Source organism: Marmota marmota, unplaced genomic scaffold, assembly GCF_001458135.2.
Source record: "Marmota marmota marmota unplaced genomic scaffold, marMar, whole genome shotgun sequence".
NCBI lineage: Eukaryota > Metazoa > Chordata > Mammalia > Rodentia > Sciuridae > Marmota > Marmota marmota.
Window position 1 is genome coordinate 3,579,367 of NW_026000141.1, and position 13,671 is coordinate 3,593,037.

The following is a 13,671-nucleotide window of genomic DNA, read 5'->3' on the forward strand; positions in this document are numbered from 1 at the left end:
CCGCCGCAGCCACTCATGGTCTCTAAACTACTGGAGCAAAAAGAGAATGAAATGGACCAATGTTCAGATTTCCTGATTTTTAAAACAGAAAGCCAGATTTGTACATAAAATGTCTTAATTGTTCAAATGCTTTGCAAGCATATCAAAGCCCTCCGGCCCAGACTGCAGCCTGTGTGCTCGGCCACGTGATAAACCGCAGACCCAGGGGAGCACAGACTCGCACACTCAGGTTACGCCTGGTGGAAGGGACAGAGTGGGCATCTTTCCATCCTTAGAAACGTGACTTGCAGGCTCCTTCTTCTGAGAAGGGGTATCTCTTTCCCCATCCCTGAGCAGGGCTTGGCCTTGGGACTGCCCAGGCCAGAGAAGGTGGCAGAGGCAAGGCAGTGCTAGCCACCATGCAGGGCCTGGTCACTGCTGTTCTCCTCGGAGCCCTGCATGGCCATCTAGACACCCTGGGCTGGTCTGCTGGTCACGCATGACACACACCTGGAGGCCCTGTCCTGCCAGCCAACAGTCCAGCCCCTCTGGAGCCAGCCTGGTCAGAAGAACAATCCCGTTGAACACAGCCCAAGTCACAGAGCACAGGATTGCAAGGTTGAGCAGTGATGTTTCTAAGGTACTATTCAGGGTAGTTCTGCAAAAAGCCCAGGAGATACGTGACAGGGACCAAAATCCGTGCTCCCAGAACCATTCCCTGGTGACTTGGGAACAGTGAATTCGCTTCAGAGCTTCAGTCTTGCAGTTGGAATCTTCAATGCTTTCCCAAAGCTCGTGTTTTGAAAGCATGACCCACAATCCAGGAAGGTTCAGAGGGGATGCTGTTAGGCAAAGATGAGAGTGTAACCTCGTCAAGTGGATTAATCCACTTGATGGATAATGACTTGAAGTGGACCGCTGGATAGTAACTGTAGGCAGGTTGGTATGGCGGAAGGAAGTAGGTCACTGAGGCATGCCCTTGGGATTAATTATGTCTTGCCCCTGGCTCCCCTCTTTCTCTCTCTGCTTATAGGCTGCCATGAGCTGACAGCTTGCCCTCTCCATGCCCTGGCACCATGATGTCCTGCCTCGCTCAGGCCCATAGCAATGGAGTCAGCCAACAGTTAACTGAGACCTCTGATACCATGAGCCCCAAATAAACTTTCCCTCCTCTACGTTGATCTTGTCGGGCATTTTGGTCATAGGGATGCAAAAACTAACACCCTCAGTGTCCACCTTTGTAACCTAAAGATAGTTATAATGGTGACCTCCACTGCCGAGGCCTTTCGTGAGGACTTATTGAGACAGTAAGACCCCCAGGAAGCACAGAGAAAGGTCCTGGCATGGATAAATTGTTGTACCTGACCACTTTGTTGACTTCAGGCCAGTCTTTTTAAAAAAAGGTCTTCAGTCGATTTCCAAACAAATGCTCTCGATTCTTCCAACTAAATCACTTCAGGCACGTCACCTCAGAAGCTGGGCGGATGCGCTATAGGGGTTACATTAGGATGATTTTAACAAGCAATTGAAGTAACACCACGCACTGGGGATGTGCTGGGTTGAGTCTTGCTTCTGAAAGCCCCATGCTGCATTTTTAAGAATTTGGTGAGTTGGTTGGTAACTTCACATTGGCCTTGGTGGGAGCCTCTGCACCGGGGAGCCTGGCACACCTGCAGACAAGGGCTGCCTTCCCTCCCTGGCTGGTTGTTAACTATTTATATACCTCCTCTCCACACCACCCAGGCCATCAGGTGCAGTTCCTTCTTTATGAAACATGGGCTTTAGGACCTCTGTGCCCATTTCCTTCTGAGAGGCACCAAGTTCCTTGGAGAGAAGAGCCTCTCTATTGCCTGAAGTCTTGCTGAGATGATCTTCAGGAACCTGAGGTGGAAAGAGCTACGGATTCCCTTCCCTGCTGCCATATGGCCCTGGAGGATGTGACCCATATACTTCATCCACAGAAAGAGAGGGATGTCCAGCAAGTGGACAGAGGGACTAGGAGGCCATTCCTCCCCCTGCTGCTCTTCCCTGAGCCCTATTGTTCCAGATCTACCCCAGGGACACCAAGCCCCACTCTTGCCCGTCCATGACTCATCTTTTGCTAAGGTCACCTGCATTGTGCCTGTGTCCACCCACCCCCAGAGAGCTCAACAGAGCGGGCTCTCTGATTCCTGCCTAGTTGTGGGAGTCTGAGTCTCCTGGCTCTGGACCACTTGGTAGGAAACAGTGGGACCATCTGTCCCCAGAGGCAACGTATGGAAGTGTCATCAGGCCTTTCAGTTTTAAAAGGGCTGCTTCTTCTGATGCCACCTCTTGAGTGAGGACGGATGGGGCTGAGAGTGCCTGAACCACCCGGCTCTCCTGGAGCACAGGCATCACGCCTGCTAGGAGGAGCTCAAAGCCCTCAGGGACAAAGATGTCCTGTGAGCTCAGAGGTCTGCAGGGCTAGTGCGCTTCAAGTGCTGATTTATTTTATGGTGACCACTGAGTCCAGCTGGTACACGCCCACTAAATGGCTGATGAAATGAATATGATGAGGAAGTGCAGATGCCTTTGGGGAACACAGGGGGGTGTCTGAGGATCTGCAAAGGGTGGTCCTCCTAGTGTGTCCCCAGCATTGAGTGCTGTCCTCGTTGACCTTGGGATGTGTACTCTTGGCTGTCTCAGGAACTCTTCCCTCTTGGGGGGACCCCTTTGTCTGCAGTGTGCTCACCCAAAGGACTGACAGATCTCTCTGCTTCCCTTGTGGCTTGGGGTCCACAGCTTCTTAGTTCTGAGACATAAGCTTGGCAAACAAGCGGACTCTTGTGCCGCTGGGTTAGGGTCTGAGGGCTCTGGACTTGGAAGCACCCATGGTTTTGCCCTGGCCAGAGGCAGAAGCCTCCAATCAACCTGCTGGAAACGGGACCACCTTGCCGTATCAGGGAAAGCAGGGAATCTTGATCCACATATGGAGCAGGGCCAAGCTCGTACAATTCTTTGCGTCTCCCTTTCCGTGTGGGAGGAAAGAGGACCTTGGAAGCAGCTTGGGAGGTGACGGAGATTAATCACCTCCAACTCATCACAACTCAATCACTGTGGTTCTTGGGTGGCTCTGTCATGGTCTCTGCTTCCATGTTCTCTAAACAGGGGCTGGGCTGTGTGTTGGAAGACAGAATGTTCTAGAAGCCAGGGGAACATTCCAGGAGCGCTCATTAATCACCACTGACCCCATCAGGCAGTGTTCATTCCTATTCCACACAGACTTCGGTAAGTGCTGGAACATGGAGAGAGGCTGTCGCTGCAGGTTTGGAAAACATTCTGAGGGCATGGGGGGAGCCCTCCATTGAGAAGACGGGGAAGGAGACGAATCTCGGTGCAGCAGGGGCACAACCAAGAGCCACAGTAGGAGCGGGGACCCCTGCTTCCCTGGGCTCCTGGCCCCTTCCCAGGACACAGGTCACCCCAGCACCAAGAACAGCACCTCAAATGCGCGGAGGAGTGCCACATGGCTCATGACACTAGGGAGGGCTCTGCTTAGTGTCTGCCGTCATGGCCGAGGAACAGTGAGGAGCCGGGAGCACCTGACCCCGGAGATGAGACAGGGAAAGAGGCCACCGAGTCTTAGAAATTGCACTCTTCTCTTTTAATCTGTTTGTTCAATTCTGTTTGAATGTGCACACTGCCGCTGTGTTTAAATTAGATGCCAAAATGATAGCAATCTGGAGGGGAGAAAAAAAGTTGTGGGTATGTTTTTATGTAACATTCTCTTTAACTTTTCTTATGCAAAAAAAAAAAAAAAGTCAGCAATTTCCATAGCAACGGGCCCTTCACCTGCTTTTCTAGAGATGGTTCAGGAATTAAGGACTCTGCAGCAATGCCTGCCAGGTGACTGGATCTCAGAATTTTGTCTGGGGCTTTTCCAGGTGCAGGTGGCTTTGAACTGATTTTTGAGTAGACTCTAAGTGGCTTCTATTAACCCTGTGGAGGGAGACCCCGATAAGGTCTTTAAGCTTCTGTATACTTTTCCAACATTGTCTTTTTAATCCCCTCCCTATCTCTGCAGATTGAAAAACAGAATGTCCTAATGAACTCCTTGGTCCTGACTTAATGCTATTCTCCCAGTAGTAATCGGAGGAACTGCATCTGGAGAGCAATAGGAGTGGAGGTCGGGGCTCCTGGGCTGTGCCAGGAGGGACCACCAAGGCTAGCTGGGTCTTTTTTATTTTTTTTATTTTTTGGTACTGGGGATTGAACTCAGGGGCACTGAACCGCTGAGCCACATCCCCAGCCCTTTAAAAAATATTTTATTTAGAGACAGGGTCTTGCTGAGTTGGTTGAGGCCTTGCTAAGTTGCTAAGGCTGGCTTTGAACTTGCGATCCTCCTGCCTCAGCCTCCCAAGCTGCTGGGATTACAGTCAAGTGCCACCGTGCCTGGCTTGTTGGGTGTTTTTTCCAAACCAGAAAGACTTCTATTGTCACTGTCACCAGCCAAAGAGGAGTGGAGAACACTTCTGTCTAAATGAGGCAGCTGCCTGAACGTGGCCCCCCTGAAAACCAGAGCCAAGCCAGGGCCACACAGCTCTGGGAGCCTTCCCTCAGCATTCCCGCGAGGCTGTCCCCCACAGGGCCATGACAGCAGAGTCTGAAAGTGCTCTTACCCTGTGGAGGTCTGTGCCCGCCCTACCCTGAGATACCGGGGCGTCTTTGTAGAACATGAAAGCTTCTCCCCATAGTCACAGCTCGCCTCGCCCTGGCCCCGGCATCTGCTCTACGTTAATTAAGTGTGTTGTGGACCTTCCACCTGGAAGCAGCTCCTCAGGGAGCCGTCGGGAGTACAAAGGCACAGTGATGACTAGGAGGGAGCGCAGAGCAGATAGTCAAGTTTGGAAATCCATACATGGGAGTTCAAAGATGAAAAACCACACCGGATCAGTTCTAAAACAATGTCTCAGAGAGCTGGAGAAGGGAGGCTGGGCTGGTACCTGGCCTCAAGAGAGGACAGGATGAAAGAGGAGAAGTAGCCAAGTCCTGAGTGGCAAGAAGCAGCCCCTACTCTGAAGACAGAGACTATTCAGGCCCAGCCAACAGCAAGTGCCAAGGCCCTGGGGCAGGATGAGTGTCACACTTGGCCACAGGAAACAGGCAAGGCTTCAACACAAAGAGAACAGGAAAAAGCAGAAACAGGCTTGGGAGGTGACCGTTGCTGTGGGACTGCAGATCTCCACGGCCACAGGCCGTCCTGGAGATATTTCCCCAGATACCAGTATATCCAGGAGCACCTAGAGGCTGATATAATTGGATTGGGGTATTGTTCAGACATTGACATTTTTCAACATGTTTTTTTCCCAACAAGTTTTTAAAACTGGAAAAGTTAGTATAAAAACTATAGAATAGTAGTATGAAAGCCTATATGATCTCCAAGCAGTTTTACCTTTAAAATTTCGCCACCTACACTTTCAACCTCTCTCTAAATATACACAAAGTGTGCAGGGGGTGGGGAGCTTGGGGGGGGGCTCTCTTTTTTTGAGCTTCTGGGCCATTTGAAAGTAACAGAGACAAGTTATTTCACTCCTAATGATCCACGTGCATTCCTAAAATCAAGACGCTTCTTCCATAAAGAGAACAACCTAATTGCACCCAAGATATGTCAACAATATCAGTTAATACTGAGTCTATAGTAAGATGTCTTCAATCTCCAGGGTGGGGCCAGGGCGGTGGGAACAGTGTCACATGGTCTCCAGGTGTCTCTTGGGGGTGGTGAAATGATCTGGCTCACAGACATCTGGTGGCTGTAGAGCATTGTGAGTGGACTGCATGCAGCTGAAGATGGTCAATTCTGTGACAGGTGACTTTCCCCCCTAGAAGCACCCCGATTGCTTCAAACATCCCCTTTGTAGCCCATTTGAATCCAGAGTCACCTTTGCCACAGCTTCATCAGCTTCTGCTAACTTAGAGTCCCCTCATCTCTTGCTTTTTAAGGCACTGGTACCTTTGAAGGGTCTCGGCTAAGTTTTCCTGGGAGAAAAGACCCTTTGGGATTTTCCTGATTGGATTCAGGTTGACAGTTTGGGGTGAGGACAGAGGCCGCAGGAAGAGCAATGGCGTCAGCAGCCTACGGAACCCTTACCTGGGAGGAGAGCAGGGGACTGACTGCAGGGGAAAGAGAGAGAAGGGGCCAGGTTTCAGCACCTAAGGCAGGTTCCCCCTTTCCAGGTGGGCAGGCCGAGGCCCAGGAGCCACCTGAGAGTGAGACGCTGAGCCAGGTGGACTTGGAATGGCTGCATCTGGGTGACACGGGGTGGGGGGTGAAGGCAGGAACAGAGGGGCGCATGCGGGGCCTCAGGCCTCTGTCCTTGGAAACATGCCCTCCACCATCCCCACGTGTCTGCAGTTCCACAGCCACTCCTGCTTGGCAGGGAGCTGATGGGTCTGCAGGTGGCTACAGGTGACACTAACAATCGTTCACTTTTTAATTTTAGGAATATATATATATATATATATATATATATATATATATATATATAAAGTTTCAGCAGTTCTTGGTTAAATATAACTAATGTATGGCTACTGTTGAAGAGGAAATATCTATGTCACAATGGACGTCTGGTTTACTTGGGCCTCACATTGTGCCTATGCCATGGTACAGCTTGCTCTCAAGCTGCCAGGTAAGCCAGAAGATCAGGCCACGCGGAGCAGGGTCACCTGTGGATGTCCACATAAGGAGTGTAGATGGGTGGCTGGGGTATGGCTCCATAGTGGAGTGCTTACCTAGCATAGGTGAGGCACTGGGTTCAATCCTCAGCACCACATAAAGATAAACAAAATGATACCACTAGAAATATTTAAAAGAACGATGAGCGTGGGTGAGAACTTAGCATCTCTGTCTCTCGAGGCCTCTCCGTTCTCTGTAGAATTCCTACTCCCTTATTTCCCCTCTATGTACAAAGAATTGACGTTCCAACATTTAATAGCTGGTTTTTGCCACTTGCTGATACCAGTTCTTTGAAATATGATTGCTTATGATCATGGCTTGTTCTCTGTATTACTAGATCTTGAAGTTGTGGACATCACTGGATTTAATTCAGTATAATTTCAAAACCCCAAACAAGGAGTGGATAAAGACTTACAGACAGGTGCAACAAATAAGTCCTATTTTGCAACCCAGAACTCATTGTTCAGCTTGAGTTTAGATACACATAAGCAGGAATATTACTTAAAAAAAAAAAAAAAAAACAGAAAACAATGATGAATGTTCAGCTGCCAAGCTGAAGGATTTTCTACATTCTGAAGTATTCTATTTCACTTCTACAGCCTGAAATTTCTCACTCAAGTAAACAGACTCTGCTCCTAAACATTTATTTTATCTCTCTTTGCTAGAAACAGAAGCAGGTTTTCTCCCTGACAAACTTGTCCCAGGAGAACAAAATAAATGCTTTCCCAAATTGGAACATAAATCTTCCCTAAATATCAGTGTGTGATAACGAGGATGCAGGAACAATCTCTTAAATTTCCTGAAGTCACAGCCAGGAGCGTGGCCTGGGCCACTCTGACAGCCCATCCAAGTTAGCTGGTCATCAACGTCATCTTGCATAGCCTTCATCCGCACTGTCCAACCCTCGCCTGGGGCCCTGGGCCCTGCACTTCCCGCTGTCCCAGGGACTCAGTTACCAGCTCCCTCACCGGGGACGCCTCACAGCAGGTTCTGGACAGTCGGCCTCACCTGGTGTGTTACATGTAGAAAGCCTGACCTGCCACAGCCCCCGCCCTGTCCCACACCAGGGAGAGTCCTGCAGGGCCCGAGTCCCCCATGTGTGGAACCAGGACCCTTCTGGTGCTCCTTGGATGTTGCGTTGGTAGAAGCCCACAGACCTGCAGGCAGCTCGTTTTTAGCCACAGAGGGAGCAGTTTTCTAGGCCATCCCCTGGCCAAGCCCAGGACACACAGGCAAGAGAAGAGGCCTCAGGAGTCAGGCAGCAGCGGGGTCTGGTTTGATGGGACAGAGGGGCAAGCAGTTTGTGGGTGTGTGAGTGCAGGGAACTGGGCCTGGCCTGAGGGGCATTAGTGCAGGTGCCCACTGAGTGGGGCAGCGTTCTGCAGCAGCCGGCCCTCATGGTCACTGTCACGCGAAATCCCCAACGGGCCTTGGCCAGATCTTTTGAAGTTTGAGAGAAATCAGATGCCTCTCTATGTAAAGATCATCTTGTCTTTAAAAAGAAGCATGAGCAAGCATCTGGGCATCCGTCTTACCTAGCACCAAATTTGGGGAATAGACCTACCATGTGCACCATCTTATAAGGCACAAACCAGAAACTCACTTTCCCAGCCTCCTTTGCTGCCAGCATAAGGTCATGTGATTAATCTCAGCCAATTGGCTCCAGCTACATGCAACTGATTTGAAATAGGACAAATGGACGTGCTCTCTGGCAAAAGGGGTAGATTTGGGGTAGGAGATGCATGGCCCTGGCACCCAGAGCAAGGCCTCATGCAAGGGCTGTGACATGTGGTCCTCTCTGGGGAGGCCCCATGGAAGAGTCTAGTCATTACTCCGGGGTCTGAGGTTCTAACTCCAACTCTACTCCTCTTGAAGGCTGAGTGCCCAGCACCCTGTCCTACATGCGTTTCTGTCTAATCCAGCTAGCGCTGATGCAGATGTTAACAACTAAGAACCACAGCTAAAGAGACCTCGGACTCGTTCAATGTCTGAAGGCATTTAGGGACCAAACACAAAGCAATCAGGGGACTGGGCCAGAAGGCAGCTAGTTGTGACTTCTGCGTTACAGCAAGACTCCAACTCTAACTAAAGCCCCAGTGGGAGGATGGAGGGAGAACTCCTGGCCAGGCTGGGTCATTGCACATGGTGGATATTGGAAAGGACCACAGGAGTCTTGGTAGACCACTTGCCCCTCAAATAACACCTCCCGCAGAAAGAGAAACCCGAAAGCACTGCTGCTGTGTTTAACATGTCACATCACAGTGCTGCATGCGAAGCCATCAGACTTTCCCTCGAGGGGCGGACAGGAAGTGATCCCTGAAGGGGCACAACCCATGTGACTGTTCCCAAGGCTGCTACAAATCCCTCCTGTCCCTTGGCCTGCCTCTCCCTCCCCTCGGGCAGCTGTCAAATTCAGTCTCACCCTCTGCTGTTCCCCCACCCTTCCAATCAGTTTCAGAGGGCACGGATGGGAGCACAGCTCGGACAGATGCCCAGTCCCCAGATGGCCTTGACTAAGGCGTGCTGGGAACCGGCCTCTGAATCATCGCCTCCTCCTGCCGATAAAACAGAGGCCCTTCTCCATGGATTTTCTGGAAGCTCCTAGGGTGTGAGGTCTCAATGGAACAACTAGAGACACCCCTAAGCTCCAGCTGAGATTCTTTCCTCGGCTAATGAGTCGAACGGGCACAGATCTCATTCTACAAGTGCAGAGTCTCCCAGGCCCCTTCACAGAGCTCATTTCTCTTGCAGACCATTATTTCATGAGATGGTGAAACAGTCTCGCTGAGCTAATGGTACCTCCGTGGCCAGCACCGCTCATTCTCCACAGCCAGCCCCGCTTCCTCTGGCCCAAGGGCCCCCAGGGTCATCTGGGAAGCATGTGCCTAGGCTAAAAGGATGCAAAAGAAGTCACCTGCGGGGGCCACGGAGACACGGAGGCAGACAGCTTCTTCCCAGTCACCACATCACAGTGACGCATTGAAGCAGCTTCCCGTGGAAACCTTGGACCGTCTATGAAAAGCTAAGGTCCCAGTGTCAGCTCTCTGGGTGACGTGGGGAAGGGTGTTGGGGCCCAGTCAGTGGAGAATAACTAGCAGGTTTTCCTTATGAGGCAAAGCCTTTTGATGGTATCCACTCACTACTGAACGAGGGTCTCTCTTGCTTCAGACCAAGGGGCCTGGAGAGAGCAAGGGCAAACCTGCTGAGGTTGCACTGTGGACTTCAATCTGGGTGTCCCCAGCTTGGTTCTTAAAAAAGACACACACACACAAAAAAAAAGGAAAGAAAAATGGTGGGGGAAATGTCAAGTATTTCCGAGAGATGGAAAGCAGATTGGCAGGTTCCTGTGACCTGGGGGAGGGGCAGGGGAGGAGCGATGTGATGGGAGTGGGGCTTTCTTTGGGACAGTAAAGATATTTGGGGACTAGATAGATGTGGAGGTTACTGTGAGCATACTAAGTGTCATGGAATTTTTCACTTTAAAGTGGCTGATTTATGTTTATGGCAATTTCACCTAAATTAAAATAAATAAATAAAGGAGAGGCATCGAGAAGGATATCCCTGGTCCCCAGGTCTAGGATCTCCCAGGATTTGCAAACTTTCCATTCTCTCCAAAGATGATTTCTACCAGCGTGTTTTGAGAAAGCCACTCATCAGTTTTTTAATTTAATTTTATTTTTATTAAAAATAAACAGACACCAAACCCCCGAATCAATGTTGTGTTACTTGATTTTCTTCATAGGGCACAAATATCAGTGTTTGGCTCTAAAGAAAAGGAAAATACACTATTCAAAATTCAAAAGAAGAGAAATTCAAAGACACTGATTAATACGCTGAGCTTTTAGCCGAGACAATGAAGAAGGCCAAAGAAAAACGCTAGGAACAGAGGGCTAAGGGATGGAGGCCGTCCTCACTGAGCTCCGAGTCCAGTCAAACCCAAGGTTACCTCTGAGCTCAAGATCACATTGAGAAAATGAAAGGAATGGCGCCTGGTCACACAGTGTCCCTTGGCCCTGAGGATGCCCCGAAGGCCCAGTGCAGCCAGGAGGATGCCAAGGAAGCCCCTGCCAGGCTTGCGGGCAAGGCCTTCCTTCCTGCAAGGCCGAGCTGTGTTAGGAGATGCACTTTCTTTTCCACCTCGGCGCCCCTGCTTCCGGTGTGGACCACTTGCAACTGGGGAGTTGACCTTCACGGTGGTGCTGCCATCTGTGAGCCCTGGGGCATCCTGGGTAAGGGTGGCAGTGGAGCATGATGGGAAGGTCTCCAGTTCATGGTGGCCTAAGTGGCTGTCCCACTCCTGCTCACAGTTAGTGTGCTTGTAAGTCATAGGTTCTCAAAGTGGGGTCCCTGGGCCAGCAGGAGCAGACTAGGGTATCACGACAAAGTCACAGGTCGGGTGGGTCACATTCTGGGATATTAACAGAATTCTGGGACTGGGCACAGCTCAACCCATAATACCAGAGATCTTATTAGAAAGATGAATCCTCTGACTCAGCCCTAAAGGTCCCGAGTCAGCAACCCTATCAGTGAGTGTGGCAATTTTCACTGTCATAAGACCTACAGGTTTGCTGGTGCCCACTCAAGGTAGAGAACCACTGCTTTAAGCTACTGTTGCTTGGGTGCAGGTGACTGTAGCAGAAAGCCTTCCAGCTGACACACCCTGGCCCCAGAGGAGCAGTCAGATCCCTTGGGGGTCAGGGTGAGTGGGACATGGAACCGTGGCACTGAGTCAGATGGCATCTATGTGCCTCTGAGTTGCTGGCCCAGAACACAGATGGTAAAGGCACCCTCCACAGCCCACAGAGCCCGGCAGCAGCCCACTGCGTGTCTACTTTATTCTCATGCCAAAGCTAGCTTTCTCTTTCACTGGCTTCTGTGCCCTTATCCTGCAGGGACACGTTGGGACTGGGTGAGGACGGGCCTTCTTGCCCTGAGGTCTCCCAGCCACTCGGCTCCACCCCTGTTCCTGCTGAGCCGGGCCCAGGACACTGTGAAATGCTGCCCACTCTTGGTGTTTCATCAGAGACAGACAGAAGACCACCATTTCCTTCCTCTCTGATGTCCCGAGCTTCTCAGGGTCCATGTCAGCGCTCACGCAGCCTTTCAGGGTCCCTCCAACATCTCACTCCTTCCAAGTCTGATCCTGATCTATTTCTTACTACACTCTCAGTTTGGGAAAACTTTAACTTATTAGAATAAGAACAAACCTGTTAACAGTTTTATAAATTTTTTTTTGCAGATTAAAAAAATAAAGATATCCACAGGTCAGCAGAGATAAAATTTTAAGAAGTATATTTGAGCAAACTATGAACCACGAACAGCGTACCCCAAACCAGAGATCGCTGGGGAGTACGGCCCAAGGGACACCAGGAGACACCAGGGAGGGGCTTTCTTAGGGCAGACAGGGAAATAAAACAAAAAAAATACTCTGTGGACTTCCAGAAAATACTCTGCTGCCTGATTTGGTCTGTTCCATTGGAAAGTCCCCAGTTACAGAATCATAGGTTTGTTGGTTACTTTTGGACTGGTTGGGCTTATTTATTCTGATTTAATATAAGCTTTTACAAAAAGTGGCTCCAGGAAAGTTTTGCTTGTGATTGCAAATCAAGAAAGATTAAGGTTCCTCATGAGATCTCACTGGCTCCACTGCCCACGGGCCCTTCAGGACAGTCTCCATTGTAATTGACCTTAAGAAGGGTTTCAGGCTCTTCTTCACCATTTGTGCCTGTACCCACATCAGTATAACACGCTGGCTGTATGGCTTGAATACTGGGGGAAACGACGGTGTACTAAGAATCACAGTGTGGTGAGATATCATTTATCCTATTGAAACACCCCTCCGTGTAAGGTGGGCCGATGGACAGCTACAGCTACACGTCCATAGTAGGCTTAGCGGGAATGGGGGTGCAGGGGAAGAAACGGTCTTTTGAACTCTTTGGAGATCGGCAGCCCACGTGTCTGCTGAGGAAAGACCTGGCTGTCTCTGCACCCCGCAGCCCAGCTGAGTATGAATGGGACCTTCCCCTGTCACCCTTTTATGTTGCGGTTGTTAATTAAGAGCATTACAGCTATGCATAGTAGTCAGGCTCATTCGACAAAGTCACACATGCATGGGGTCTGATTTCCTCCCTATTCTCTCCCCTCCCTTTCCTTCTCTCTTCCCTCCCTCTATTCTCCTTCCCCTACTCATCTCCCTTTGGCTCCTCTACTCATTTTTTGAAGGGTAGTTTCTACATACACATAAAGGTGCGATTCCCCTTGGTATGTTTATATGTGCACAAAATGTGATTTTGTTAAATTCATTCCATATTTCCTCCCTTTTCCCATCCCCCTTTCCCTCCCATCTTCCCTAGAATTTCCTGATATCTGATCCCCTTTCCACTTCCACCTTCTTTCTCCCCAGCTTCCACAAAGGAGAGAAAACATTCGGCCCTTGACTCTCTGAGTCTGGCTTATTTCACTCAACAGGATGTTCCACAGTTTGATCCATTTGCGGGCAAATTCCATAATTCCATTCTTCTTTATGGCCGAGTGAAGCTCCGTCATGTGTGTATGCCACATTGTCCTTATTTATTTATCTGCTGATGCACCCCTAGACTGGTTCCATAACTTGGCTCTTGTGAATTGTGGGGCTATAAACATTGATGTGGCTATATCATTATAGTACATTGATTTTAATTCTTTTGGGAAAATACCAAAGAGTTGGATAGCTGGGTCATATGGTGATTGCATCCCTACTTTTTTGAGGAATCTCCAAACTACTTTCCAGAGTTGTTGTGCTAATTTGCAGTCCCAACAATGGATGAGTGTACCCTTTCCCCCCATATCCTCACCATTTGTTGTTATTTGTGTTCTTGATAATTGCCATTCTGACTGAGCAGATGAAATCTTAGCACTGCTTTGATTGGCCTTGCCCTGATTGCTAGAGATGCTGGACATCTTTTCATATCTCTGTTGGCCACTGTCTGTCTGAAGGCAGCTGCCATGTTGGATTCTCC

General features: G+C 49.8%; 1 protein-coding gene and 1 pseudogene across 1 annotated transcript in view; one reads left to right on the forward strand and one right to left on the reverse strand.

Annotated features, from left to right (window-relative positions):
• Positions 1–13,671, reverse strand: part of Tmem132c (transmembrane protein 132C) — a 267,501-nt gene that overhangs the window by 153,924 nt on the left and 99,906 nt on the right. The window lies entirely within an intron of this gene.
• Positions 7,033–7,172, forward strand: LOC125611339 (annotated as a pseudogene).